The 24741-nt window shown below is 37.4% G+C and overlaps 1 protein-coding gene and 1 long non-coding RNA gene across 9 annotated transcripts in view; one reads left to right on the plus strand and one right to left on the minus strand.

The window, feature by feature from the left end:
- Positions 1 to 18800, minus strand: part of LOC133276483 (uncharacterized) — a 35821-nt gene extending 17021 nt beyond the window's left edge. Inside the window, exons 1-6 of one of the 3 annotated variants that reach the window (XR_009745884.1) lie at positions 18340 to 18790; positions 9672 to 9771; positions 4695 to 4770; positions 1791 to 1873; positions 1006 to 1075; positions 560 to 883 (exon numbers count right to left, since the gene is read on the minus strand). This is a non-coding gene — a long non-coding RNA (uncharacterized LOC133276483). Of the gene's footprint in view, positions 1 to 559; positions 884 to 1005; positions 1076 to 1790; positions 1874 to 4694; positions 4771 to 9671; positions 9772 to 18339 lie in introns of those variants that run through there. The other 2 variants (XR_009745883.1, XR_009745882.1) reach the window with 2 other exon arrangements.
- The window catches only part of PCLO (piccolo presynaptic cytomatrix protein), a 354829-nt gene that overhangs the window by 313592 nt on the left and 16496 nt on the right, over positions 1 to 24741 (plus strand). The window lies entirely within an intron of this gene.

Below are 24741 nucleotides of genomic sequence, written 5' to 3' on the forward strand. Positions count from 1 at the left end.
AATGAACTCCTTCAGGGTTTTCCTTTTTTGCATGCTGTGCATTTGCCTGAGTTATGGATTTAAAAACAAACAGACAAACAAGATCTGTGATAACATCATGCTTTAACAGACAAATTTTACAGTACTGTGATTTCTATTTCATCTATTCAGAATAAGCTAAAAAACAGAACTCTTTTTTTGTTAATTTTTGAGCTTTGTGGTTTATCAGTGTAGCTTAAAAAGTAAGAAATTCAATTTTAACAGTTTAATCACTTAATTTTATATTTCATTAGATAAGACAGTCTAATCTTTATTTATGAGAAAAATGGTTGAAATACCACATAAAACTTAAAGCAGTCTAGGAGGTCATTCAAATAACATTTTGGAGCAAAGGTGCATGACATCTCTAAGTAAGGGACTGGTAATCATTTGACTTGCAAATTTTCTGTTATAGGTTTCTGAATAATCCTGGTGAAATATTCATCCATGTCTGCATAGAATAGACAATGGAGAAAATTATCTTACAAACTGTATCACACTTTCCCTTGAAGAGACACCCAGGTATAATATGTGGATGAGCTCTCTTGAGTAAAATAAGTCATGAAACAAATGGGCAGCACAGGCTCAACTAAGCATTGCCACATACTTCAAAGTAATTAAAATTCAGAATAAAATTAATTCTCCTTTCACTAGCTAGAATAACTCTTTTTTAAGCCAAAGGACTCACTGTGGTGTGACTGATACCAGACTAAGGGCTTGAGACGTTGCTTGAATCAGGCTGATATATATTCGCACTTTAAAAATTTAGCATTTTGATTTTTTTTTACTCTAGTGGTTGAAATATCAGAACTATAATATTTGTCATTCTGAGGATGTTCAGAGACAAATGGTCTCAATTTTAGACCTTCAACCAGAAAGTTATAAGAAAGAGGAGACAAAAGGCAGATGAAGGAAATTATTTAAAGCTAATCATGATACAGTTACTTATACATACAAATGCTTTTCTGCCTATGCAAAAATACTTACTTTGATGTCCTGGTTGGCCAGGCTGAAAATGGGGAGCTTACTGGAGATGAGAAACTTTTCTTGCAGAAATCTGTATCATTTCACAAAAAAGAAAAAAAAAATCAAATCAAAATATGATGCTTGATATTCATGAAGGAAAGTTATGGTTAGAATTTAACATCTCGCTAGATTAAAATTAAGGTGAATTTTATTGCCCTTGGACAAGCAATGGGGACACCGAATGAAACCACTGAGACTGGGAATAATATAGGACATAAATCAGATTAAATATTAAATGTATGTAATTTTCTTTCATAATTAACTCTAATTCATATCTTTGTACCTATTAGAAGGTAACTTCTGCAAAATGTAAACTCGCCTTAGTCATCTAACATGAATACCAGAAAGAAATATTTAGCCAGTTTTAAAAATGTTTTCATGAGTATTTTTCTTAACTGTTCTTAAGTATTAAAAAAAAAATTAAGAAAAAATAGTGTCCTGGGTTCAGCAGTAGCAGTCATGTTTCTCCTCCTTGGTAGCTGGTGCAGTGCAGTGTTTTGACTTTCGGCTCGGGAACAGAGCTGATAGAGATGAAAGATAAAGAAGCAAGCATTGCAACATTTATAGGCAACAAAGGTACATAAAGGAAATCAGATAATAAAACACGCAATCACTTTGAAATGCTTGGAATGGGTTCTTTGATATTTAATGGAGAAGCACTGTAATTAGGAATAAAAGTGCAAAGAATGCAATAAAAAAGACTCTAAAATGGATATTCTGGGTTTGGACAAGAGGGATTTACATACCTGGTCTAGTGGAAGGTGTCCCTGCCCATGGCAGGAGGGTTGAAAGTAAGTGATCTTTTAGGTCCCTTCTAACCCAAACAGTTCTATGGTATGAAAAAGGTTACAATAATCATAGAAGAGTTTGACACACAAACTGAAAATACTCCTGTACTGTGTGACTGCTGTTCTCAGAAAAGATGCCTATTCAGAGAAAGGTATTTTGCAGTTGTAGAATGAGAAACACTTTTATCCTTCACTTTCTTCTGTACCTTTAAGCTTGAACATCAGCATGCACACCTCATTCACTTAGCCTAATATTTTGTCTTGAAAGATATAGTCAGTGACTCTATGCCGGGAAAATGCACTTTCTTTTTATTCTTCCCATTGTATTGAGCTATGATTACTGAAACAGGTGACGTTCTGCATTGTGTAGCAGGAGTCTGAGAACTGTTATTTCCAAGAAAAAATTGAAAGTACCATTATATCTCATTCAACTGCTCACTTCCAGGTTTAGGTCATTAAGTGACTGAGTAGAGAGGAATTGTGAATCCCCATGCCCAAGCTTACTAGCAAGAGTAGACTCCAATTAACCTAAAAATCATGCACTAATTGGTATTTATTTTTCTTAAATTTAAACTGAACTTTACCTTCAGACCAAAAATTTATATCTCCCACAACATAATCCTTGACTCATAGCACACTAACAGCATATAGATCAGCAGTAAATGACCAAGTCAGAACCATTTGCCTTCAAAATAGCAGAGAATTTATGTTATTTTGGAATAGTTCCATGTTTCTGCACCAAGGCTCAATCCAATTCTTTTCAAGGCCTTTTTAGGCTGGTATCTCAAAACCACAGGAAACACCATCAATTCTGTTCTTGCAAACATGTCATATGCTATATCATTGTTTGCCACCTTCCCAGTAACTCAAATATCTCAGAAGTATTGAAACTTTAATCCCAACATATACTATAAGAGAAGCTAAAAAAACAGTCTGGACTTTCAAGTATTTTCCTTGAATTGATAGAATCTTGTACTGACCATGTATCATAGAATGACAGAATCATAGAATCATAGAATAGTTAGGGTTGGAAAGGACCTTAAGATCACTAAGCTCCAACCCCCCTGCCATGGGCAGGGACACCTCACACTAAACCATGTCACCCAAGGCTCTGTCCAACCTGGCCTTGAATACTGTCAGAGGTGGAACATTCACAGCTTTCCTGGGCAACCCATTCCAGTGCCTCACCACCCTCACAGGAAAGAATTTCTTCCTTATATCCAACCTAAACTTCCCCTGTTTAAGTTTTAACCCGTTACCCCTTGTCCTATCACTACAGTCCCTAATGAAGAGTCCCTCCCCAGCACCCTTATAGGCCCCCTTCAGATACTGGAAGGCTGCTATGAGGTCACCATGCAGCCTTCTCTCCAGGCTGAACAGCCCCAACTTTCTCAGCCTGTCTTCCTATGGGAGGTGCTCCAGTCCCCTGATCATCCTCATGGCTCTCCTCTGGACTTGTTCCAATAGTTCCATGTCCTTTTTATGTTGAGGACACCAGAACTGCTCCAAGTGAGGTCTCACAAGAGCAGAGTAAAAGGACAGGATCACCTCCTTCTTTGACCTGCTGGTCACACTTCTTTTGATGCAGCACAGGATACAGTTGGCTTTCTGGGCTGCAAGCACACACTGAAGCTGGCTCATGTTCATTTTCTCATTGACCAACATCCCCAAGTCCTTCTCCGCAGGGCTGCTCTGAATCTCTTCTCTGCCCAACCTGTAGCTGTGCCTGGGATTGCATCAACCCAGGTGAAGGACCTTGCACTTGGCATGATTAAACTTCATAATGTTGGCATCAGCCCATCTCACAGGAGTGTCAAGGTCCCTCTGGATGGCATTCCCGACACTGTTGACTGTTGACTAGACTGTAATGGATATTGATCCATGGATTTAAAGAGATATCCAGCCAATCCAAAATGTTACCAACACTGACTTGAAGAGTGGTTGAATTGTATCTTTTTGGTTTTGAGTTCATGTCCAGTAGTACATAGCAAAAGAAATCATGGTGGGCTCTCAGTATGTTTTCTAAAGAGTAATATAAGCCTAAACTCTTCTTTTCAAAGAGCATTTTTAGCAGCTGTAATATCTGCTTTTATAGCCTTATTTTCATTCTGATTTACATGTAGATGAGGTCAGTTTGTGAAATGAAATATTACTGAGTAAAATGTGATCTTTTCCCAGGAAGAGGCCTAAATGAAAGAATGAGGTATTGCCAGACTTCTCCACTATCTCTATCAATAAAAAGGCTAAAATTCAACCTGGCCTTGTTTAAACTATCTTTAATATAAAATTACACCTTGCTTTCTGCCATTAGGTTCTCCCAGAGGTCTGGTACCTAGCAGTCTTGACAGCACAAGATAAAGTAAGATTTTGCCCACAAAGTCTAAAGCAGAAAATATCAGCAAGAGTGCTTTCTTGCATGAGCAGCTGCATCAGTACAGAGGAAAAAGGGACACAAGGGAGAAGAAAATAAGTAATGAAAACACTTGCAGGTAGTCTGTCACACATTGAGGCCTTCATAATGCAATTCCTTTATTTTGGGGAATGCAAATTTTTATTTCAAAAGTTAAAAAGATCAGATATGCTTTCTGTCACAAGGAATCCTTAAGCAATGAATCAGAGCTATGCACTGACTGTAGTCTTTATCCCCTATCTCTGTTTTTAAGCTATGTATAACATTTTATACATTCTCCCTCAAGTGAGGAATACCCCTACTGCTAATACCTAAATACCATACTAATTGGAAGTGATTCAAGATAAACAACAGCAGCCTTGTAAACTTAAGAATTATCAGCTTCCTCCCTAAACTCTGGGAAACATTCCTTTTATCTGTCCCTGTTTGGTCCAGCACTCTAATTTCCCCACCTGGTTCTCCGGGAATAATTCGAGCAATTAGTTCTGCCTTCCTGAGATATTTGCCAGTATAATCCAGTTGGTTTTCCTGAAAAGAAGCAGAAAGAATTGAAATAACAATAAAGAATGCAGGAAGAGATGGAAACATAAAAGAAAAAAGGACAAGATAATCTGCTATATTCATGTATCCACATCACATAACATTGCTCTACCTAGTTAAAAATCACCTTGTTCCTGAGTTGTTATGCTAGTGTTATTAAAAAAGAAGAAAATAATAGAGGGAGTCTGGCTGGGGTTAACTAGTGGCTGGCCAATGGCTTGTGCCACTCTTGTATGAACTAGGACTGAGTGGCTATTAGCCATTAAATCATGTGGCAAGAAAATTCTAAAGAAAATGATTATTTTTTAAGCATCCATTAAAAATTCTGCTTTTCCCATGGGATCTGTAGAAAATTAACAAAAATTAAGAAGACAAACAAGCAAAAGGAAAACCAGAAAAATTTGAAAGTACATGTGTTTAATCTTGAAACCAAAATATACTCTTTGATATGATGCTTTAATAGTCACCTGGTAAGATAATTTGCTCACCTCATGTTCTTAATTACATTTACTGGCCTACCTCTTAAATGCATTTCCACTAATTTAAAGCTGCTTGGACTTTCTGGGTGTTTCTTTTAGTGACTTCTTAAATATATAATGGGGTCAGCATGTCTGGGCTGGGAATTGAAGTGCTAGTAATTCCACTAAAAGAGTTAAAAAAGCTACATGGATTCATTTTGAGGGTGTGGGAGGGAAGTCATGGTAGAATTTCAGTAATCTATGTCTTTAAAAGTATATGGTTATGAAGGAAATTTGATGCAATACCAACTGGCACATTTAGTAGAAATACCAACTAATAGTGAAAACCTTCAACAATGTAAACCAAATAGAAGTATTTCCCCATCAATAATGGGATAAAGGGGAAGATTGTGGAGTGTACAATTACAGGACCTGAGCCTGTCTGGTGTAAATCTGAAGAAGGGCTGCTTCACATAGTGAGTAATATAAAACAACTTTGAAATAGAGTCACTTTTCATAGTAGGTGCTCATTTAGAATCAGCAAAAGTCAGGTTGAGGCATTATGATAAAAAGTGATGTGTTAAACCCTGGATAAATTCCCCTCTGTGATGGAAATGAAACTACCAGGTACTAAGCTGGGGTTTTAAATGTTGTCTTCCTAATAATTATATATTAGAATATATAGATAGATAATTCAGGTGATCTTCTCCATTTACCAGTGTGATTAGGACCTGGAATTTTATGTATACTCCAGGGAAAAAAACAAAACAAAAACACAGGCACACACATACAAAAAAAAACACACACACACAAAAAATTCCTCAAAACCAAACAACAAACAAACAAACAAACAAATAAACAAACAAACAAAACAAAAAGAAAAACAAAACAAAACCTATGTAAAATATATCTGGTTTACAATCAGTAGTGTTCAGTGCTCAAACATGTATAAACAATTAGGTATCAGGAATGCAGTTGAGGGGACTTCAAGGATCATCCCATTACTTCAAAATGCAATATTGTTTCTTAAAGGCTTTGCTGACTTGCACCAAAAAGTTCTTAGTGGTAATAGAGACTTTACAGCTTCATTAATCTGTTCTAATGCTTGATTATCCTTGATACTAAAATGTTTTTCCTAACTCCTAGCCTAATCTTGCTTGCTGAAATTGGTCTGTTCGTCCTAAGAGTACCTTTTTTCTTGGCAAGTAAAAGAAGAGAAAAGGCATCCTTTCTTTCTTGTATCCGAACATTTGAGAGAATAACAAACATAGACACCTTAGCTCATTGTTTATATGTTGGTTCTAAGGCTATTTGGTGTTTTGTTCATGTCTAAAAGCAGTATGTACAGTCCCTGACTTTACATAGACACATTTTCCACACTATTTTCCACTTTTGAAAAGTCTACACAATATCCACTCTGAGTGTTTTTAAACCCGTAATAAATTTGTACATGAAATCTGGCCTTTCCAAAGAAAGAAATCTGAGCTGTATTAGAAAATGAAAGAGAATTAAGAAGAGAAATATGTATTTCGTTTTTCCAGTTGATGAACATTTTGTGCACAAGAGCCTTTACATCAAAAGGAAAATCGAATTTGGGAAGCGGAGCTCTTCACTTCTTCTTATCAGCAACACCTTACTTAAGTGTTGATCCACTGACTAAAGGGGCTACTCCACATTTGCAAAATTATACAACAATGTATATTCCGATAAATGTCTCATCATTTGGGGTGAGATTGTCACATTGCCTTGCCACGTTATAAGGGAAAGACTGCACTGAAATCACAGATGCATCCAAGTATATGACAAATCAGTCCCCTCTTTATTGGCAGCATCTACTGCCCTCAGATTACTTGTTCTGAACCAAATTCCCAAGTTAAATATTGAAGTTTATATTGCAGTTTTCCTGTTGAACAAAGCTGAGTAATTTGTTTCAAATAAAATTTTCTGTTACTGTCTAAGGATTCTAAATTGAAGGCAGCTTGAAAAAAAAACAGATGTAATAGGAAGTAACGCAAATCCTTGGAGAAAGGAAACACACAAACCCCACAAACATGTTCTTTCTTCCCTGCCTCTCTCTGAGGTCAACTGAATATATGGATGTATATTTAAAGCACTGACATAAATAATTATTCTTATTTCTGCTATAATTTTGAGCAGAAAATTCTTTCTTAGGAGTATTATGTCAATTGTGATTCTGAATTAAAAATGTCAAATTTTTTTGGATGCATTTTGTTAAGTTCTCTACATGGTTCTTTTTATATGAATAATCCCAATTATATAATAGCAGATTCTTTTTTTTTTGTAATAAAGGTCAATGTCAACGAATTTCTCAGAACAGATTTCTTCAAAATGTTGAAAGTTTTGATGACATTTTAAATAAATAAATAAATAAATAAATAAATAAATAAATAAACAAGCCACAAAATCTAACCAAAACCTGATCAACTTAGGAAGGGATACATAAAACTGACTTTTATTCCTTAGCTTCTTAATGAATCTTTTGAGTGAATCACCTGATCTTTATAATGTAGTTTCCCATGGCAAAATTAAGGTTCTCATACATTCTCAACTGCCTGAAATGCTTTGAGAATACTGGCTGGAGAGCTTTGTGTAAATACCTTTTCTGATGGTTCCAAGTTACTGTTGATTGTTAGTATAGGAACTTCAAGGTTTCTGTATCACTTCATTAAGACAATAGAGTTAATACTTAAAGAAAATGCTTCTATCTGAAAATATAAACTGTGTTCACTCTGTCCTTTCATCTGTCTTTCTTATTATCTTTGTAATCTCAAATGAATATTTGAAATTATATCCAACTCATTGGAATAACACAGAACTGAAACATGCACCACTTAAGTGTTATTGGCCCCAGCCTGGACTGGGATTAGGAGGAGAGATTGCTGGTCAGTCCCTCCGCTATCACCCTTTAAATTTTCATAGAGGTACTGTATACTTTGTGTTCAACTGTTCCTAGGAACACTCGTCTATTTATCCACCTGTAGACAAATGTAAGTCACAAATCTTCATCCACCTCCACTTCACTTGAGACTTTTTCATCGACCAACACCACCAAGTCCTTCTCCACAGGGCTGCTCTGAATCTCTTCTCTGCTCAACCTGTAGCTGTGCCTGGGATTGCGTCAACCCGGGTGTAGGACCTTGCACTCGGCATGATTAAACTTCATAATGTTGGCATCAGCCCATCTCACAAGCGTGTCAGGGTCCCTCCCTCTGGATGGCATTCCTTCCCTCTAGCATATCAACCGAACCACACAGCTTGGTGTCATCGGCAAACTTGCTGAGGGTGCACTCAATCCCACTATCCATGTCAGCAACAAAGATGTTGAACAAGACTGGTCCCAACACCAATCCCTGAGGGGCACTTCTCTTTACTGGTCTCCAGCTGGACATTGAGCCATTGACCACAACTCTTTCTGTGCAGCCATCCAGCCAGTTCTTTATCCACTGAGTGGTCCATCCATCAAATTGATGTCTCTCCAATTTAGAGACAAGGATATCATGCAGGACACTGTCGAATGCTTTGCACAAGTCTAGGTAGATGATATCAACTGCTCTACCCCTGTCCATCAGTTCCGTAGCCCCATCATAGAAGGCCACCAAATTGGTCAGTAAACAGTCAATCTTGTGTAGTCTCACAAAAAACTGTACACATCTTACATGTATAGATCAAAATCCATAATAATCCAGTCTACTTTGTATGAAATCTAACCTCTTTGTAGGTGGGCAAGAACCCTCAAAGCTAATTTACAAGATATGGGGAAAAACAGATTGAAAAAATGATGAAAAAATGCTAAATCTCAGGGATTACAGAAAACATCCCACTAAGATAGCTGGGTGTAGCCCTGCTAATAAATGCAGCAGTGCCTGAGACCTATAGTCTAAAAGCAAGTGCTTCCCTGCATTACATTACTTCAGAAAATAGTCTCAGTGACATCATTATGTTCATGCAGGCTGAAGCTACTGTACTGTTATGATACAGAGCAGCAACATAAATTTTAATTGAATTCTTCAATTTTACTTTCAGATCCGATTCCTTTTGAGGGAAACTAAACTGGAAGCTCGTTTCTAGATGAGTACTAAATGTACTCCTATTCCTAGATACAACATAGCCAACCATGGTCCTTTGGACAGAACAGGCCCACATGCAGAAAAAGAGTATTTGTATCACAGACGAGAGTGATTTCAGTTTAAAAGCAAAGCTTTGAACTTTATACAATATAGATGTAGGTGCCTCAGAACTGATTCCTTTGATCTACTGATTTGTTCCTATAACACAAAATTAGTACTAGTTTAGACACAGTAGCAGATAATTAATCAAACACTTAGGTATAACTACATATAATTCGAGAATCTAGTTTCCTACTGATCTTTAAAATTAATATAGAGGAAAAAAGACAGAAAATATACATACCTGGTTTTCATGCTGCCATCCTGTGACCAGTTTGGTGAGAAAACCCCTTTGTGCCTGAGTCACACAAAAGAAAGGAGATAAATGTGTCAGCTGCCATATTCTACAAGAAATCAAACAAGAAAGATGTGAACAGTGATGAGCATTTCATCTCTTCCTACCACATTGCACTGAGGGAAAGCCTTTCAGGTCCTTTTGAGGAGGAAATAAATAAAAACACACAAGAAATTCTCACAACATTCCTATTTAATCTTTTCCCTAGATTTTTTTGTCATCTTAGTTTGCTTGTTTTATGTGAACTGAATTGACCTATAAGGAGGTGCTATTGTTTTTGTATTTCTTAATCTCAAAACATATTTAAAGCTCTTAAGGTAAGAGGCATTTTTATGTTGCATACAAGCAGGATTCTTTCATTTTTTATATATATTTTTTTTCAGTCACCATATGAACTGAATTAAGTAATTTCTCAATGTGCATATTAATTTATAGAATTATATTAAACTCATCCTTTCATAAAGTTATTGGACTTCAAATAATGCTTGTGACAGGAGAGACTGCCTCTAGGAGTTAATGGGAGTTTTACTATTGGGAGTCATAATTACCCATCGTGCCCTTTCAGTTCTGCAATAAACTGTGAAACAAAATATTTGAATATATTTTGTTGAAGTATATAGAAAATGTTTCATTACAGTACAAAGTATAGAAGATGTATGCATGGTCAGGACATACATAGGTGACATACACGGTCAGATGTAATCGGTTAGATTAGTATTGCATAACAGTGTAGACTGGGACATACTCCATGAAAGTCACTAAAATTTCATCAGCCCAAGATTGGCATAAGAGAAAAGGGATCACATAAGGAGAAGCTCTCAAGTACTATGAAAAACACAGGAGCAATATAGGAAAGTGAAGAAAAATTAGGATCAAAGCATTTAGCTGACTGAGCAACTAAAGTGCTGCAAATGATCCCTGAAGGTGGGAAGTCTGTCCTCTGAGCAACTCTGAGCTCAGACTCTGCAGCTTTTACTCCATTATTTAGTGTAGTAGCACTACTGTACCTATGATATTTAACATCCCGGGTTGTCACTGGACTTACTCACTGTACAGTATTTACTTTAAATAAGTAAGAACTTTCAGAAAGTTGCTTGTAGAAAAGTAAGAAATCCTTTGCAACATAAACTTATTCAAATTCAGATGACCTGTCTTGTGCTCAGAGAAATATCCAAATGTTGTAATTCTTTTTTTTGCTGCCCTCGTTGCTTTCTGTAGCATTGGTTTGTGTTAGTGTTGTTTGAATTGCAGTTAGATTGGGAAAAGGGAAGGTAAGATTTATGAACAGTTTGAAGTTAAAAAAAATTGTATGACATCACATTTTAAAGGAAAAATTGAGCTAACAGTATGAGGCTTATTTAGTTAGCTGTAACTTCATAAACTTAAATTCAAGCCCAGGGATTGAGTATTGATTAGTTCAACAGGCTAATATCTTGTGGTCATCAACTTACGCTTAAGAGGTGGGCTGATGCCAACATTATGAGGTTTAATCATGCCAAGTGCAAGGTCCTACACCTTGGTGGGAGCAATCCCAGGCACAGCTACAGGTTGGGCAGAGAAGAGATTCAGAGCAGCCCTGCGGAGAAGGACTTGGGGATGTTGGTCGATGAGAAAATGAACATGAGCCGGCTTCAGTGTGCACTTGCAGCCCAGAACGCCAACTGTATCCTGGGCTGCATCAAAAGGAGCGTGACCAGCAGGTCAAAGAAGGAGGTGATCCTGCCCCTCTACTCTGTTCTTGTGAGACCTCACCTGGAGTATTGTGTGCAGTTCTGGTGTCCTCAACATAAAAAGGACATGGAACTGTTGGAACAAGTCCAGAGAAGGGCCACGAGGATGATCAGGGGACTGGAGCACCTCCCGTATGAAGACAGGCTGAGGAAGTTTGGGCTGTTCAGCCAGGAGAAGAGAAGGCTGTGTGGAGACCTCATAGCAGCCTTTCCAGTATCTGAAGGGGGCCTATAGGGATGCTGGGGAGGGACTTCATTAGAGACTGTAGAGATAGGACAAGGGGTAACGGGTTAAAACTTAAATGGGGAAGTTTAGGTTGGATATAAGAAGGATTTTCTTTCCTGTGAGGTTGGTGAGGCACTGGAAGAAGTTGCCCAGGGAGGTTGTGAATGCTCCATCGCTGGCACTGTTCAAGACCAGGTTGGACGAGGCCTTGGGTGATATGATTTAGTGTAAGGTGTCCCTGCCCATGGCAGGGGAGTTGGAACTAGATGATCTTAAGGTCCTTTCCAACCCTAACTATTCTATGATTCTATGATTCTACATAGCTGACAAAAATTATCATGGTTGTTACATTTTCTCTTTGATTTCAGCGTAACAGTTGAGCCAAAGAGACAGAAGCGAACCTGTTCACTTCTGAGAACTGCAAAACTGTCTTTATATAATCTCTTCATATTCAGCTTAGTCTAACTCACTTCATGAACACACATTCCATGTATTAGAAGCCTTTCAGAATGACAGCCAGCCTTTATACAAAGAGCAAACCCAACTATACATAGCCAATCAGGAAGATGTGTGAATACGATTTCTTCAGCTCCCTGCAGCAAAAATAAGCAATGAAGAACTGGGCTTACATTCGTGCTACAGAACTACTGCTTTATATCTCCTGCAGCAAAACTCAAATAAAAATCTAGACTTGCATGCAGAAGTACTAACTTGTTGATAGTACCACAGCTATAAACATATATTTAAAGCTCTTTTCCGGAGGCAGGTTTTCTTTACTGTTGACAGTAAAATGGATGATTTATGAAAAGAGATATTTGTGCCACTATTTGGTTTCAAAGAGAGAATAATGCAGTTGCCACAAATCAGATTCAATATTTTTTAGACTTCTTTAAAATGAGTAAAAATATAAAATTGATGCCCAAGGCAATTTTAAAAATACTGAAAGTACTTGCAAAAGTAACTGTGTCTGGAGCAGGTCCTAAAAGGTATTATTCCCCTCCATTGAGTGCTTGTGAAGCCTCATGAAGAAAAAGGTACCTGGTCTGGGGCCTCTGGAGATATTGAGGAGACTCTACCAGAGTGCTAGTAAGATGGTTAAGGGCTGGTGCAAGTGTCACTGAGGAGAAACACAGGGTTTCCTTAAACCTGAGGAAATGTGTTACTTTATGGGTAGATAACTGGCTTATGGGACAGCGTAGAAAATATGGAGCCAGACATTTCTCAGAGCTTCACAGCTAAGAAAAAGGCAATAGACAACATTCACAAGATGAAGTAAGGTAAATTCCAACTGAATATAAGAAAAAATGAAAGTCACCATGAGTATAGTTAAACACTGATTAGGGCTGCCCAGAGAGGCTGTGGCATCTCTCCTGGAGATTTTCAGAACTCAGCAAACATGCTCTGTCCTAATTTGGAAGTTGACCTTAATGTGAATGTAGGTTTAAACTGCAGATCTCCATCATATCTGTCTACAATTTCTTCATAAAGCACACTTTGCCATAAAACAACATTGCTGCTGAAAAATATCATTCTTTCCTTCCCTCAATCTCATTTCGTCCTTCATGGTGGTATAACACGTGCTCTGAATCAAGTTGGATGACTAATCCAAAACTGGTACATTTTGGGGGGAGGTGGCAGTTAGTTCTGCCAACTAGTTCACTAGGCAGCTGTACAAACATCCATGGCTAAAGGAGATAACGTCAGAGAAACTATGTGGGAAGAAAACAGCATGAGTGTGAAGAGAGGTCTTTCAGTGCCAGTGCCTGTTTATACCATTTTAAGATGAGCATGAATCAGTGATTAGTTACAGGTAAAGATGTTATTTGTGGCTAGACCAGTGCCAAGGATTATTTTCTTTAAGGGGATATCTCACCAGAAAGAGTTTAAAGCAGCAATCTGCTGCAACTTTTTACTAAACACTGCACAGTATTTTTTATTTCTCCCAAGTAAGCTATTTTTTTTTGTCCAGGTAATTATGTTCTATGGCTTGAAGTTCCCTGCTACTGTTACATACAGATAATGTCTAATTTCGCTACCCTACATATGTCAGCACTACCTGACATATCTCGTCACAGGATTTGTAAATAAGATGTATCTTAAAAAGAAATCTTTGCTAAATAACAGAAAATAAACAGATTGCCTTTTCTTTGCCTTAGCAGAAGAACAATAGTTTTGTGGGTAAAGCATTTAGGAAGACTCAGCAACAGTGTTTGTAGTTCCTGGTGGTACCAGTTCTGTCTTTGACACTAAGAGTTAATTCTGCCATTACCAATGCCTGGTTTCAAAGCATAACAAACAGTTTTCAAAATCAGAAAGTACACAGCTCAGCAGGGTAGCAGACTTGCCTTATGTCTCTTGAAGCATGTAAGACAAAAAAGTGCTCCTTAGCTGCATCTTATATGTCACGGAGAAAAGAAGAAAATTCAATATGGAGCTTGAAAGCTCCTTATTATGTTGTCTCTTTGTGCTTCTCTGAGATAAGTTAGAAAAGTAGTGAAGATTACGAATGTACATTTAGTGGCAATCACTGTAGCTGTACTTGTCTGACCCTTCTGATTAGAAGACCTGCTTATAATTACTTATAATTCTGTGCAAATAATGACTGTAAACATAAACAGAGAACACTCAAAATATAGGTGCAAAAAGAATACTGTATCCTATCACACACAGCTCAGAATTAAAATAGATCATTTTCCTGGGTAATATTAGACAGCTTTCCATGGTCTTTAAGCCACAGTTAATGCTAAACTAATAACAATGACACTATCATTTTTTAATTTTGTATTTTGATAACTACCACCGGTATTACTATTACTTAGGGAAGCAAACCAAAATATCACAAGAGTCAGTTTGTGCAAGCAGCTGAGAGTATGTATCACAAAGGGCCTGAGATAGCTATTTTTATTTTTTTGATGGAAATCAGAGTATTATTAACAGACAGCATAATGGGCACTTTAATTCTGTTTAATGTACAGGGCTGTATCTGCTGCTCAACTGAACTGTATTGTATGAATTTCATGTCAAAATTTGAAGTTGAGTGCCTTGCAGAGATTAATTAGACGTCTAGCAAGCCATTTCAGGATCAAGGTTTCAGTCTCCCACATAGGTATGATGTCCTTGGTTCCGAGTCATGGATTAAATGGCTGCATTCTTTCCTGTGGCCAAACTATATCAGGAAGGAGGAACAAAAATTGTAAAAGAAGTTAAAAACAGTGTTGACCTGAGTTATGTTCTATACATATCCTCAAATTTCAGATATGAAGATAGTAAAATGTATATATTTGACTGATAAATAAAACCTCTCTCTCTCTGGAAGAGCTACCAATGCAGAGATCTTGTGGATTCATCACTGAGAGGATCACAAATATAACAGCATGCAAAGACTCGCAATTCAGCAGTGTATCCGCAAGATTTACTTGTAAAACCCCATGCGAGAGGACACTTCTCATACATGCGGTCATAAGCAGGGAGAAATTATGCTGAAATAACTTCAAAGATAAAAGGTGGTCTTCAGGTTCTTCAGCCATGCAGCCCTGTCTTTCACAATGATAATTACTTTACAGAAATAATAAGCACTACCCCCACAGTCAGTAAGTCCATCCAAGTGGGCAGAGTAGTAGAGTTTTTGAATATGTGGTATTTTCCAAATCAGATGGGCAGCTCGGTACTACTCTCAGGGAAGCAAATGAAAGCCAATTTTACATGATGAATCCAGACATTTTATTTTGAATTTGGCAGAAATTAATTCAGATTCAATCACATTCACTACTACTGAAAAAGTTGTCATGTAGACTTGTTGGAAAACATTTTCCTTCCAGTGACAGGTCATAATCTGAAATGCTCTTTAGTGACTTTGTTACTGTTACTGAGCTAATCTATGTCATAACATATTGTACCTATATGTCAGTATTTGTATACTTAAATGATATTTCTACTTTTATTTTTATATTATGTCATCAGTGTTCAATTACATTTGTTACAAACTCAGTGAACAGCTGTTGAAGTCACTAAATAATGTCAAACACTAATGAGAACTGCTGACTAGTCTTCAGAGACTATGAATTTTTCACTTTCAATCATTTAATATTCAGCATAATAAGCAGCTGAAATTATTTCTAAGATTTTCTACAGGTGTTAATGTTTTTCTGACCTTTCAAATCAAGGAGAATATATATGATGTTTTTCTCTCTTCATTTTTAGTTGAAGGAAACCTTTTTACTTTCTGTTCTAAAAGGATTTAAACTGTAAAAAGAGCCTGTGTAATTTCTGCAGGCATTGGAATCATATTCATGGATGATGATCACAAATACAATGCTTGCCATACTTTATTATATAATCAATATACAACAATAATAATATTTTTCCAGGTCCCAGGTATTTTACATTTCAATACCCACAGGACAAGTTTTAAATCATTATGTGAAAAGAATCTGCGTGGCAGTTTCAGTCTGTGAGATCTTGCAAAACCTTACTTTCAATTCCTATATGCACAGATCTAGTTTTTGAATATAAATTACAATCAAGACTTCAACAGTCATCTCCAAAAGCCAGGTACTAAATCTCAGCAATTCTTGATAAAATCATGAGCGCTGGCCTTATAAAATCTGTGAGCAGTCTCAAAGCAGTCTCACTGTACTATAGCAGGAGGGAGGAAAAAAGCTTCATTCCTGTTTAAAGACAGTTGCCAGAAAGTAAATCTACAGGAGCTGCCAGAGCATTAGCTCGCTATGAGATATTCCTTTGTAACCATTTTTAAAAATCTTCAGTTAATTATACAATTATGTACTGTGTATGTACCATCCAGGAACAGAAAGAAATCTTTAATGACAAAAGGGTTGGGGGTTTTTATATTTACAAATAGATGCCATTTGCTTCAGTGACTTCATAAAATTTGGGGGGAGTTTCTAAGCCTGCTAGCCTGACAGACATATTTAAATGCAAATACGGGTGTGTTTTCTGATTCACTTTTTGTTGAGCACATAGTTTAGACAAAACTTCATCAGAAATGTTTCCCAGTTGCAGGTGGAATTGCTGCCAAATCTAGGTGAAAGCAAACCCATCATAGCCTCAAGACTCTTTACTTGGGACACTCTCAGCTCCGAGAACAGGGTATTGAGTATTTCTGAGTGGCACCAGGGATAGATTTCAGCAGCTGAGATATTAATATTTCCAGGAATCAGTCTCTGACTTTTTTTTTTGCACTCTCAAAGAGCCCAAATAAATGTTTTAGGTCATCATCATATTGGAAAATTTTCAGTCTTGCACTATGAAACTTTTTCCCTTTGTATATCTTCCATCAACCTATAATATTCTCCCATTACTGAACATTAGGCCTTTCTGTTTTTCTAAAATCTGTAATTCCCAGGTCTCCTTTCTCTGTAAGAGGACTTCCACTATCATCTCTTCCATTCCTCAGGAAGTTCAGTATCTCAGGAACATTACTGCCATTTTCACTCCAGTAGAAGATTGAGACTTCTTCTATAGATTCGTTTAGTTAATTGGAACATGGATTTACCATTTTCAGCTTCACCATTGGTTTTTAAGTGATATATAATTCCATTTACTTAACAGGTTTCTTTCCAGTTCATGAACACTGTAAATAGGAGCATACTTTCCCTTTCTCTATTTCTTTCCATATTTTCAGTCTTCATCACAAAGTCCTATGAGTGCATTTATATAAATGCTGTACTATCCCTGTACTTTTTCTTCTGTTCTAGGTCTTTATATGTTATTCCTTATTCAAATGTATCTCTGTGGACTTTAACCACACACATCAGTTCAACAGTGCGATGAAATACCAACTTTAGGATATGTCTGTTATAGCAGTTTGAGGTAGTCAGCATTGCATGAAACGAAGAATAATGACACTGCTGAGAGCTGAATGAGAGGGAAAATGTCAAGTATGTATTTCAATGAAAGCAGGTACTTTAGACTATAAAGATTTCCAGAGGAAAGTTACAAACTAAAAAAAAAAAAAAAAACTAAAAAAAAAAAGCCAAAAAAAACCAAACCAAAAGCATTTCACAGGACCCTCTGGGCAGGAGCTGAAAGGTAAATTGGTATTTCTCCAAAGTGGTAACAACTTCAAGAACCATCTCCATCTCCACATTACTGTAAGCAATGCTTCCAGGCATCAGACCTCTAGAGACCATAGAACTCTGAATTCTGCCTAATACTGCGAAATATTCTGTGCAATATTTCTGTCCATCCCTTGTGAGCAAAATTTGGATTAGCATATTTTTCCAGTTTTGACTGAGCTGATTCCATGTTTATCCTGATTAACGGAAAAATCATCCCTCATTGCTCTGTTGGACAGATTATGCAGGTAGTTGAATTCCAGTAATAAGTATTCATTTTCATGCTAAAATTTCCTAGGTTCTTTACAGCCAGCCACAAAACACTCTGCTGGTCCTGAAAGACAGATTTGGCTTTTGTTCGTGTATTAGACACAATGAGCTTTGCTAGAATCATCACAGCTCTTACTAGCACACTGTATAGGCAATTTCTCATACTCTTATACATGGTAGTCTTATTAGCAACAATTAGTTCAATAATCATTCTTATTTAATGAGAGAGAAACAGTATCACAACAGTGGGCTTCTACCACTGTACTAGGTAATGTAAGTATGCAAAATAAAATCTATTAATATAATAGCATTACCTGTCTTCCACATGAACAGTCAGTGCAGAAGCATCTGCTCTGGTACCCAAGCTGTGCAGCACACACGACTGTGCTCACCAGTGTGTAGTTCCAGGGAGGTATGAGCAAGACTTTAAGCATATTTCACTGAAGAGCCTCAGAACTGCAGTATAAATCTGAGGGGGGATCTGCAAAACATAATGTGAGGAATGAATAGGCAGGTTCTTACCAAAAATTTTCATCTTCAGTTACCATGATAGTGTGCCTACTAGGTTTATAGCACAAAAGAGTGCTAACATATTGCGTTAGCCTGAGTATGTGTATGGATATATTTGTGTATACAAATGCCATCTTCCTCCTCCTTCTCAGGGAAAGATTTATAGAGTTACATATGCCACCATGTGTTAAGTAATTTTTTATGGGCTATAAATGACTTGGCCAAGCTGTGAAATGAAACAGCTTGTTCCACTGCACTAACAGTGCAGGCTCAGTGCTTATTGTCTCTGCAGTAAATGTGCAACGAGCTACTCTTCAAACTAACTGGAACGAAAACACATCATATATGATACTTATACCAATTCCTATTCACTTTGTATACTTCCCTTTGATAGGACAGCTTTATGACAAAGGAAAAGTACCAAAATATTCTGTTATTTGCACTGCTACCTCAGAAAACGTCAGCATATTTTTAGCTTGTTTACTGCTTCTAAAATCTTTAGCATGTCTAACAAAACTAAGCCTGTGTTAAAACTGTAGGTAACATACTCCTGAAGTCAGCATTTTATCCTTGAGCTGTTTTTCTATTGATCTTTCTAATGATCTAAATTCTTTAAAGATCTGCCCCTAATTTTTTCCATCTACCTGAGGCTTGATTTTTTTCTTTATTCAGACCAGACATCCAAAACTCTAAAAGGAATGAAAAATCATCACCTAAGCAATTATCTGCCTTAGCAAATGGGGGGAATTCCTGTAACAGAATGTGTTTTATAGTTTACATTTAAATGTAATATGACTGGTTTTGGTTCTGACTGACCCACATATTTGGCAGAAATTATATAAATACACTTTGTTCCCTAAGTGGTCAGCAGGCTTCCTAAGAAAACAATTGCTTCTCAGAAATGCAATCTTCAAGTACTTTGATTTCATTGCTTTCATTTTTAGCTGTTGCTCTTAGGAAACATGTAGTTCTTACAGTATTTTCAAAGCATTCTTGTGTATTTTGTTGGTGGATGTCTGTTTGCATCCCAAGTACAAAATATTATGTTCAAGGGATCATTTTCTCTTTAGATACAAAAGTAAAATGCAAAAGTACTTACAAAAATAAATAATACACGAAACTTCCTTGGTAATCTGGTTGTTTCCTTTCTGATACCCAATGTTTCTGAATTATAACTATTTGATCCTTTTTATTATATTTTGGGGCAAATTTTCTACTATCTGTTGTTACCATCCATGGGAGTAATTTCACTCGTCTTAAATTGTTCATATTATTTCCATTATACTTTCATCATTGCAATAGTTAATCATAAATGGACTTTAATCCATTTCCAGGATTTTCTAGTGGTTCAAGACAGAATGTCTAGTTTCATGGCATCAAGCAGACAAAAAGAATAAAGAAATCTGTTGTGATATTCACATCTTCCTATATATATTCAGAGCAAGAAGGTGCAAATTTTTTCCATTATTTTGGTACAGAAGGTGAAGCTTGGTTTTAAAAGGGTTCTTTAATTTCAGACTGTATTGTCAAACTCTCAAAAACTCACTTATAAAAACTAAAAATAAGATAAAAATATATTTGCCATATGAGAAGGAAAGTAGCTTAAAAATTATCATCTTTTAAATGAGAACCTAAGCAAAATCAAGCAAAATCATCCCGGTTTTGTATAGGTAAAACCCATTTTGTGTTCTCATACTGACATGAAAAAAGAGCTTGCAGACTGACTTGTCCTACTTTAACAGAAGATTTATACTGTATTACACAAAGATTATTGTAGTATTGTGCAAAATACTTCACTAAACTGTGGTTATGCCAAATACAGACTTTTAATGGCAGTTTGCAAATTACTTCACCTTTTAGCAACACATTTTCTCCTTGGTAAAGCTGCAATAGAATAGGCTTAAAATAATCAATGTTTAGGTTGCTCTGTATGTATGCCATTTAATAGTTTTCTTCGTTTCCCTGTATGAACTCTTGTCCATCCGAAAGACAGGGCAAAGTGCATCTTTCATCACCAACATTTCAAACGAGCTGTAGCAAGCCATCTTTTATGCAGTTGAATCTGCAGCATCTGATATGTCTCCTTATGTAAGATGCTAAAATTGTGAAAAGAAGACTGTGAATGTATATTTAGGATCAGGCAGTGATTTATGGTGAGGATGAAAAGGAGAAAAGGCGTTTGAAGAGAGTCTTGCCTTCTGAGACACGAGGCTGCATAGTTTGCCCTTTCAGATCCAGGCTGCTCCTATCTTTGAAGTTCAATTAAGTATAAAGAATAATTTCAACTGTCATTTTCCCTTTCTCTCACTGAAGTTATAGAAAATTGAGATAAGAGAAGGCTGCATGGAGACCTCATAGCAGCCTTCCAGTATCTGAAGGGGGCCTATAGGGATGCTGGAGAGGGAGTCTTCATTAGAGACTGTAGTGATAGGACAAGGGGTAACGGGTTAAAACTTAAATGGGGAAGTTTAGGTTGGATATAAGGAGGAAATTCTTTCCTGTGAGGGTGGTGAGGCACTGGAATAGGCTGCCCACGGAGGTTGTGAATGCTCCATCGCTGGCAGTGCTCAAGACCAGGTTGGACGAGGCCTTGGGTGATATGATTTAGTGTAAGGTGTCCCTGCCCATGGCAGGGGGGTTGGAACTAGATGATCTTGAGGTCCTTTACAACCCTAACTATTCTATGATTCTATGATTCTATGATTCTGTGATGTTCATACTTCTAGCTTAGTTTAACTGTTTAAAAATTAGTTTTCTAAATCAACGCCATCATCTCACCTCTCAACTGTCACTGAAGACAAAAGCAGGTACCTCCAGAAGGCATTATAACTTTGAGGCAATCTTATACCTACTGTCTACAGAGTCTATGGAGTTTCAGTTAGACACCTAAGCTTCCTAATGATTAAGCTGCCATTAGTTTATTATTCTAAACCAAAACTAAATTTTAGGGAATTATACTCTTTTCATAAATTGTGGAGAGGATTTGACAGAATAATGAGCTTAGAAAGTAAGGTTTCCCTTCTGCAGAAGTATAAATATAAATAAGAGATATAGAGAAGAATGCAGTATGAATTAGTCCTGTAACTCCATTGACTTTCCTTTCCCCATTTTTATTCTTCCTCTACCTACCACCAGTCAAATACACAAAGGTATTCTGTGTTCATCTTCATAATTAAAAGCAATCTCTATAGTCATAGAATCATAGAACCATAGAATAGTTTGGGTTGGAAAGGACCTTAAGATCATCTAGTTCCAACCTCCCTGCTGTGGGCAGGGACACCTCACACTAAACCATGCCACCCAAAGCTCTGTCCAACCTGGCCTTGAACACCAAGGATGGAGAATTCACAACTTCCTTGGGCAGCCCACTCCATTGCCTCACACCCTTACAGTAAAGAATTTCTTCCTTATATCTAATTTAAACTTCCCCTGTTTAAATTTTAACCCGTTACCCCTTGTCCTATCACTACAGTCCCTAAAGGATAGTCCCTCCCCAGTATCCCTGTAGGCCCCCTTCACATACTAGAAGGCTGCTGTGAGGTCTCCATGCAGTGTTCTCTTCTCCAGGCTGAACAGCCCCAACTTCCTCAGCCTGTCTTCATATGGGAGGTGCTCCCTGATCATCCTCGTGGCCCTTCTCTGGACTTGTTCCAACAGTTCCATATCCTTTTTATGTTGAGGACACCAGAACTGCACACAATACTCCAAGTGAGGTCTCACAAAAGCAGAGTAGAGGGGCAGGATCACCTCCTCCAACCTGCTGGTCACGCTCCTTTTGATGCAGCCCAGGATACAATTGGCTTTCTGGGCTGCAAGCGCACACTGCTGGCCCATGTTCATTTTCTCATCAACCAACACCCCCAAGTCCTTCTCCGCAGGGCTGCTCTGAATCTCTTCTCCGCCCAACCTGTAGCTGTGCCTGGGATTGCTCCGACCCAGCTGTAGGACCTTGCACTTGGCATGGTTAAACTTCATAAGGTTGACATCAAACTAATCACCTAAGTTTGTGACTGGGATATTTATAGTTATTATGATTTTCCCTCCATTTATTCCAAATGCCTGTGCGGTACAGGGACCACTCTCATAAAATACTGAAAACATCTTTTTGGAGTAATCACTGATCCTCTATACTGTCTACTAGGTCACTGATTTGGACAGCTTTTGACACTAGTTCTTCTCTAATCTTATTGCCTCATTAACCTCTTTCTACTGCCTCATTAACCTTTTCCTACAACATTTTTGTTTGCCAAGTAACAGAAATATAGCTGGTTGAAAGTGGATTGATACAAGTTTGTGATTTTTATGTTTCATATTTGAGCATATGAAAAGTATCCGGTTTATTTTCCCACAAAGCACTTTAATTCAGACCAAAAGTTTTTACATACGGCATCAGTCCACGGTCATCATTAGTGCACCTGAACGAGGTGCACACACCCCAATAACAAGAAATGGAGCAGAGCATTTGGGTTTTTTTTCTGGAAACTATTCTACACCTCAAAACCTCAACAGGCAGACATCTTTCTCTGTTTTAAAATGTATTTGATGCAACAGTTTTGTTTCATCTGAAAGTAAAAGCTTAATGGTATTTCCCTTCAAATAGTTTTTACTTAATCCTACTAAGAATTCTGAGCATATAGGTTAAATTTCTGCACCAGTATATTTGAAACTTTGTGGGCAGTGAGCCTGCTAGCTCTAAGAATTATAACTTAAAGCTGTCAGCTTGTTCATGTGCCTGAGCCTTGAAGGCAGCCACTCTCACTGCCCGCAATATTGTAAATTGTGTTTGTTTTGAGCAAAGTTCCTTAATTCTGCTCTTCTCCCTCATTACATGATTGCATGCACATCACATCAGAGGAGACAGGGAGATGTTAATGAAAGGCCTTGGTCTTCTTTGCTCATCTCAGAATATACGGTATATTCACTGCATTTGACATCTTTAGGGTAAGGAGAAGGAAGGGAAAAAAGAGCAGTTCATGCCTGCTCCCACTGCACGGCATCCCTGTATCCCAGAGGTAACCTATTTGTCAGAAGTTGAATTTATATTCTTTACCACCTCAGAGGAGCATGACTGCCTGCACACCATATCCCTACCTATATCAGGTAAGGGAGGGAATAGCTCATAATAACACCTGATTCCTTTATGTGTAACAGCACCTAGCCTTCTCATAGGCAGATTAGAGAACACTCTGGACACATATCAGGGACCCTCAGCAGCTGCAGCTCCTCTTCAGAGCAGGGGAAAAACAAAGACAGCCTTAGTCAGAGCATTAGTTTGTTCCATGACTGGTTGATAGCACTGTGCAAGGCAGGCATGGTATCCACTTGCAAGAGGAACAACAAATTTCAGAGCCTGCATGCATTCAATCTCATCTCTGTGGAGCCAGAGAACATATTTATTGAAATAGTCTTATGTCAGTAAGCCAAACATCTCTTTAAAGCACTGTGAGATAGGAGGAGGTAGTTGTTAAGACTGTATTATATGTCTGATTTTTCTTACAGTAGGGAACGAAAAGATAAAACCAGCTTACAGAGAAAATTATGGCAGTTTTCAAGGAGAAAAAAAATCATGGGACAAAGGTGAAAGACAAGAAGATGGTAATGAAAAAAACTCTGACAGAAAAACCTGGACCCTGTAAACATTGGAAAGCATTGTGTATAAATCTCATCCACCATTATTTTACAACTGCTTTGCCAGTAGCTCATGTCCCAGCAAGAGGATGAAAGGCATTATGAGTACAAACAGCTGGTTCGGTAAAGTAAATAAATTTTGCTTAGAAAAGATTGGGAGGTTTTGGCTGTTTTCAGTTCTTGCTTTATTAAATTTTAAAATGGTATTGAATACCCTTTTGCTTTACCTTCAGTTGGAGTTGTTTAATACTGAAATGTAAATAATAAATGGTTAGTACTTGCAATAATAATGAATTATTTATTGCAAGATGGTGATGTTGTCTTGTTTTCCTGAAGCTGCCTGCTAGAGGATGGACTTATTCTCAAAATAGCATTAAAGAGATCCAGCAGAAACATATTTCTTGCTACAAAACCACTCTGTTAGGCAGAAAATTCTGACTGTACGAACATCATGGATTATGGTGAAGGGAGACATAACAGTGACATGGGTCCTCATCAGCTTTTCTAAGTCTTTGTGTTTTCTCATGAGATTAGGGATCACACACCAAAGCCCTGTTTATACTTACATGATGAAGATC

The sequence above is a fragment of the Pezoporus flaviventris genome, unplaced genomic scaffold (genome assembly GCF_033815535.1).
Source record: "Pezoporus flaviventris isolate CSIRO_AGI_PZ_B2104156 unplaced genomic scaffold, CSIRO_AGI_Pfla_v1 ptg000045l, whole genome shotgun sequence".
Classification (NCBI taxonomy): Eukaryota; Metazoa; Chordata; class Aves; order Psittaciformes; family Psittacidae; genus Pezoporus; species Pezoporus flaviventris.